We start from the raw sequence: 6,000 nt of genomic DNA, 5'->3' as shown, positions 1-6,000 counted from the left end.
CCCCTCCGCCACCCCACGAGGCCCTACCGGCACCCCGCCAGGCCCCTCCATCACCCCACGAGGCCCCACCATCACCCCACGAGGTCTTTCCTCCACCCCGCAAGGCCGTTCCCTCACCCCACGAGGTTCCTCCACCACCCTGCCCCCGCAGGCTCCCCCCTGGCAGCCCCCCTGTGCTCTGCCCTGCAGCCCTGTCCCCTGCACCACGCAGCCAGCGTGCCCCTCCATGGAGGAACCGGCCCCTCTTGGTGGGTGACATCATGGACCAAAGGCCACTGCCCAGGCTGTGGGGGCGAATGCCAACCGTCCTGGCGTGCCGGGAACCGCGGCGAGCACCTGTCCCCTCTGCACGGCCCGGCGGGACACCCTTGGAGCAACCCTGGGGTCAGCCAGCCACATGCCAGCGCTGCCCATCACGGCTGCTGGCTTCCCTTGCCCGGAGCCCGGCCACACGTGAGGCTCCCAGTGGGTGCTGCGGGCTGAAGCAGCACCCAAATATTGTGGTTGCCATGGAGTCCCGACACAACCCACATCACTTACTCACGGCCCCACCTCAGCTGTTCGTCCAGAGCCTGCTCCGACCGCGGTGCTCCCCTGGCACTCCCCGGCCTCGCTCCGGCGGGCACAGGGTGTTGTGTACAGCCGGCCGCAGCATCCCCAGGGGTTGTTCGTGCCGAGGGGATGCAGCGTGCAGTTTGCTGCTGCCATGCAGGGTCCTGCAGGTAAATCAGCAGCTTGGGGAGCTGGGCAGTGGCTCGAACAACACAGGCAGCCTTTGGCACCCTGCGGTCTCTGTCTGCCCTGGTCCCCGTGCAGAGGAGCTGCAGGGCAAGGACGAACACGGGTGTCCCCATGGCTGAGCTGCCCCAGGGGTATCGGTTCTGCTCTTGCACCCAGAGCCCTTTGCTTTGGGGTACGGCCCCTGTGACAATCTCCCCCTCTTGGCTGAGGGGCACATATTCTCTGCTGGGACCTTGCTGCCAACCCTTGACTGGACAAAGCCCTGAGCAACCCGCTCATACTGATCCTGGCTTGGAGCAGGGTCTGGAGACCTCCAGAGGTGACCACCAGCCACCTCTGCGAGCCTGTGATTTGGGATCACGAACTTTACCTCCCGCCCCGGAGGTGAGTGCCAGGGCTGGTGTCAGAGGATGCAGGCATGCCACAGCACTTGGCCGCTTTGGGTAGCCCCAGGTGGTCACAGCCTGAAGCAGTGAAGGACCCCACTTTGTCATGTCCCCCAACCAGCCTTGTGACCCCTCCATCGGCAGGAGCTGCTGTTTCACAGCCCAGCCAGAGGCAGGGTGCCAACCCATGGCTGCCAGGTTGCAAGGACATCCTGGAGGGGACAGTCAAGAGTGGGCAGGACAGGTGTGGAGGCTCATCTGGACCAGCCTGATGCCAGAGTCCAGGCAGACCTCGCCAACGAGTGTTTCTCCTCCGTCTGGCTTGTCCTGGTAGAGCTCAAACATGGCCAGAGAGCCTGGGCGCTGCACGGAGGAGGTGGCACCAGGAGGACTCTGTCCTGAACACGCATGCTTCCAGCTCTTCATAAAATATGAAAGCAGGTCCCAAAGTGCAGAGGCTCAGAGGTTACAGTGGCTGGCTGTGAAGTGGGAATTTAAACCGGCCTCCGCCCGGGCCAGCAAGGACCTAGGGCTGCCGTCCCACCCTGCGGAAAGTGAGGAAGGGCTGCTCGCCTGCTCTCTGCTTTAAGGAGAGGGCAATAATTGGGGCTGCCATAGCGAGGAGGGTGGTTAAATATTGCTGAAGGTACAGCCTTGTCCTTAGCTTACCCTGCAACTCCTCACCGAAGCAGGTGTCTTTGGCTCTGCTTCCAGCTGACAGCTCCGGAGAGGAGCCCAGGTAACGCCGGCTGGAGCATCCAGCCCGCAGCAGCTCTGGCAGAGCTTGGCAGCAGCAGGCAGCACAAAAGCCCAGACTGACCCAGCTGGCAGCAGGCAGGAGCCGAGCCGGGGCTGGGCATGTCGGCAGCTCTTCTGCTGGAGCTCCAGCCGGCCCTGGGGACTGCAGAGCCCGAAGAGCCAAGAGGCGGCACATGGGGAGAGCCGGGCGAGTGGGGGGCACCAAGCCAGGGCTGGCGAGTTGCCCCACGGGGTCAGGTTGAGCAGGTCAGTTTTCGGTTCCTAAGGGCCAGGGTTTGTTGTGCGTTTGTTGTCACCATGACAGCCCTGTTGGGACAGAGCACAGTCCTTGGCCAGCTCCTGCTGTTCCTCACGCAGCCCAGAGACGGAAGCCCGGGAGGAGGCTGTGACTTGGTCCGGAGCCCGTGGCGCAGGCAGGAGCTGAGGAGGAGGTTGCACAGGTCCTGTGGGGTGGTGGAGGAGCATGGACATAGCTCAGTGCTCAACTCCCTGGGGACCTTTCCCTTCTTGCGATTTCCAATAAAGGTCAGGAAGTTCCCAGGCTGTCTCCTGCCCTGGAGAGCTTAATGAGCTGTGTAACTCCAGCGCTTACCCCAGACACACTGAGGCTCACAGCTCAGTGTCACCGAGACACGGCTTCAGATGCCGGGCTTGTCCCTGCTAGGACCATGTCTGTCTCCCTGCCTTCACACAGAGTCCTGGAGTGCTGTGACTGCTCCAGGGTGCAGCTCAGAGCTCGCACAAGAGCACAAGCACGACCCCGGAGCACCCTCTGCGCTCACCCTCCGTCCTCTTTGCCTCTCGCCTCCCCCGGGGCTGGGCACCGCAGGCTCCCCGGAGTCATCTTGTTTCAGGAATGAGTCGCTGGCTCGGCCGTATCTGGGGTGGGATGAGGTTATGCGGGAACGCTGCTTCTCTAGCGCAAGTTGCTACAAAACAGAGGGAAGTGTTTCGGAGGTTGTGCAATATGTATACGGTAACCCCAGCAACAGCATGTCCACAAGGCATTAATGGGTCTTAGCTGCGGCTGATGAGCGGCGCGATCGCGGCGTGCGTGTGTGCGTGCCGGGTGTGCCAGCAGCGCGCAGAGCCAAGGGGGGTCTGCCGCTCGAGCTGGGGTCCCGGCTGCGATGCACAGCACAGGGCAGAGAGGAGGAGAAAATGTACCCTCCTCTGGCAGGAGCTTCCTCCTCCCTCCCTGCAGTTCAAGGAAGCCCCCTGAGATGCTCTCAGGACGTGTCGAAAACAGAGCCCGGGAACAGACTCACCAAAAATCATTTCCCAAAGGAAGGTCCCCTTGACTTCAAAGAGAAAACTAAGAAACTTGAGTCACACCCAAAGATGAAAGCAAGCAGGGCGTACGTCCCATGCCAAGGCTGAGAGAGGAACGCGCTGCAAGGCCTGGCACAGCCGCTGGCAAGTGGCCAGGGACCGGGATCTCTGATTTTAGAGGACTCCGGAAAGCTGTCACCATCCTGCAAATGCATTGCTTGCTCCTGATGAAAAGCCGCAGAGGCTCATGGTGGGAATGGCCAGTCTAGGGCACTGCCTCCCGCTGATGGGAGAGTTCGTGCCCTGGCAAAAAACCTTTTATTTAGTGCTGGAGAAGGGGCTCAGGGATGCCAGACCTCAATGTTTCTGCAGCGATGGGGAGCTGAAGGCATCAGGAGTTCCTCTGTCACCTCACCCAGCTCTCTGATGGCCTCGGGCTGTCAGAGAGCTCGCGGTCACTGCAATCCTCTGATGTGGTGGCCGGGACCGCTCTGCCTGCACGCTGGCCTCTGCAGCGGTACCCTAATGCGACTCCTTCCTTTTGGTTGCTGCCACAGGTCTGCTATGGAGCTTCCTCACCCAGTGCAGCAGCCGTGAGCCTTGCCTGGGCAGCAGAAACGCCCTCGGCACCTGAACCCGCAGGTATCAGCATTAGGGTCCCAAAAGGACAGAAACGAGGTGGGGAAGGAGCGAGCCGGGGCTGTGCCTGCCCCTGCCGTGACCATCCTGGAAAGGTGCCACCTCCCTGCCGTGGAAAACTTCCATGACTTTGTGGGATACCACACACAGCACCCAAAGCCGGGGTCCTGAGGGCACGTGTATGTTGCAAAGCGGCATCTGCAAAAGGCCCTCCCGGCACGAAGCAGCTCGGCTGAGATGCTCAACTGCACTTGCGAAGGTTCATCCTCACTGGGAACTGATCTGGGGCAGACAGCAGTTCTCCCAGGAGCTAAAACCATCTCAGTCTCACCATTTTCATTCTTGGGTGCCCAATATGCATCTTCAACAGCCCTCCTTTATGTGGTTGTGGTGAAAACACAAAACCCAGCCCAAATCAAATGCCGCCCGGCACACACAATCCTGCCTGCCGCCCATGAGGTTCAGGAGATCGGAGTCCGATGCTGGCAGCGCTGGGAGCCCGTCCTGCTGGGGCCTGCCTCTTCGCTCAGCATCCAGCTGCCCCAACGCACGGACAAGGTATTGCACGTTTTGCAGCCTTGATTTATTCTGCCTCCTCCGGCACTCCATGCAGTGCAGAAAACGTTCCATGTCTCGGCCGAAGGCAGCAGAAGGATGTCTTCCCCACCTCCCAAATCGGGGTCCCCAGGGCATCCTGTTGGCATCCAGCAAAAAGCGTGGGCTCCTGCTCCTCGCGGGGAAACCTGCGGGGTGGGACAGAACCAGTACAGCCCAGCAGCGTGTGGGGCTCTGCACTGGTCGTCGGGGTCTCTGGAGGCGGAGACCCTTCTCAGGTGGGTGTTCGTGTGCGTGGCAGGGGAATTTGGGGCTTACGGGCCGTTCTCAGTAGGACAACTGGCAGGTGAGCACAGCCTGGGAAGGGGAGGGCAACTAAATGGTGAACCTGAGGGTGAGCCCCGTGCTCCTGGAGAGTGTCATGTCCCAGCGAACTGCTAGCAGTGTAGGACATCCCCTTCCTTCCCAGCGTGTCCTCGGAACCTGCCGCCTCGAGACTATGCCGGGCCTTTCTTTCCCTGGACGTATGATAGACCAGGAAACCCGGCTCCACTCACCCCAAAGGGCGCAGCAGCCTTCCTGCAGCACGGTGCACAGCCGGCCTGGCCTCCTCCCTGTGGCGCTCGCCCGGCTGCAGCGCAGAAAGCAGGCTGGAGTTACGTACCTCCTGGAGAAGGTGGTCTACCCCCTACCCCTCAGGGAAGGCGGTCCATAGAGACCTACGGAGAGGGGACCGCTGTCACCCACACACAGGTTAAGGTGTTAAGCCCAGCTGGGACATCAGAGGTGCAGGGAAAAGTTGGGGGGGGACATCAACTGGGCAGATAAATGAATGACTGCAAAAAAGGAGGAAATATTTAGCAAAGGGCATAGAAAATTTTATTGTGGACAGAGCTACTGAAGAGCTCCATACACGACTTTGGGACAGGTTCTGCATGGACAAAGGGTAAGAAAACACATGAGGTCTGCTCAGGGGCACCTGCTGGAGAGAAATTACCAATGCTTTCTGGGTGGAGGGACAGCACGCCTTTGAAAACCCTGAGCCCAGCATTACCGCAGGGTGTCGTTCTCTTGGATGACAGCAGACGTGAGGAGAAACAACTGGAAGGACTTTACCCAGGATCCATCAGCGAGCAGACGCCCTGGTCTCTGCAGACAAGCAGTGCCATGCCTGCTGGTCCACAAGGGTTGGTCCCCCACACGCCTGCTTTTCCAAAGGGTCACGCTGCCAGCGGGTACCACTGGTCACAGCAGCAAGGGAAGCTGCAAGGAGCGTGAGCACAGGCCAACCCTTCCTGCAAATTCAGACGTAATGACTTCAACAGCTACTTGAGACTTCACTTTTGCTGATCAACGGCTCACGTAATTCGGAGACTTCACTTTTGCTGATCAACGGCTCATGTAATTCAATGAAGAGTCAAGGCTCCTCGTTCCAGCTCTTTCAGGAGTCAAAAATCAGGCAACAGAGAAGGACAGTAAGACAGCCCTTTAAAGAAGCCTGGGGTCAGTGATCGTATCTACGCTGCCTTGCCAGAACTTCCCAGGGACTGTCCCAGGGAGTGCTCGGCCTGGATGGTCCTGTCTATGAGCCACACTCACCCCATAAACCCTTCAGCAAAGGGAGGACTCCCCTACTCCAACCTCAGCT

Source organism: Aptenodytes forsteri, unplaced genomic scaffold, assembly GCF_000699145.1.
Source record: "Aptenodytes forsteri isolate BGI_AS27 unplaced genomic scaffold, ASM69914v1 Scaffold14, whole genome shotgun sequence".
Lineage (NCBI taxonomy): Eukaryota > Metazoa > Chordata > Aves > Sphenisciformes > Spheniscidae > Aptenodytes > Aptenodytes forsteri.
The sequence above is the reverse complement of the archived record's forward strand: the minus strand, read 5'-3'. Positions refer to the sequence as shown.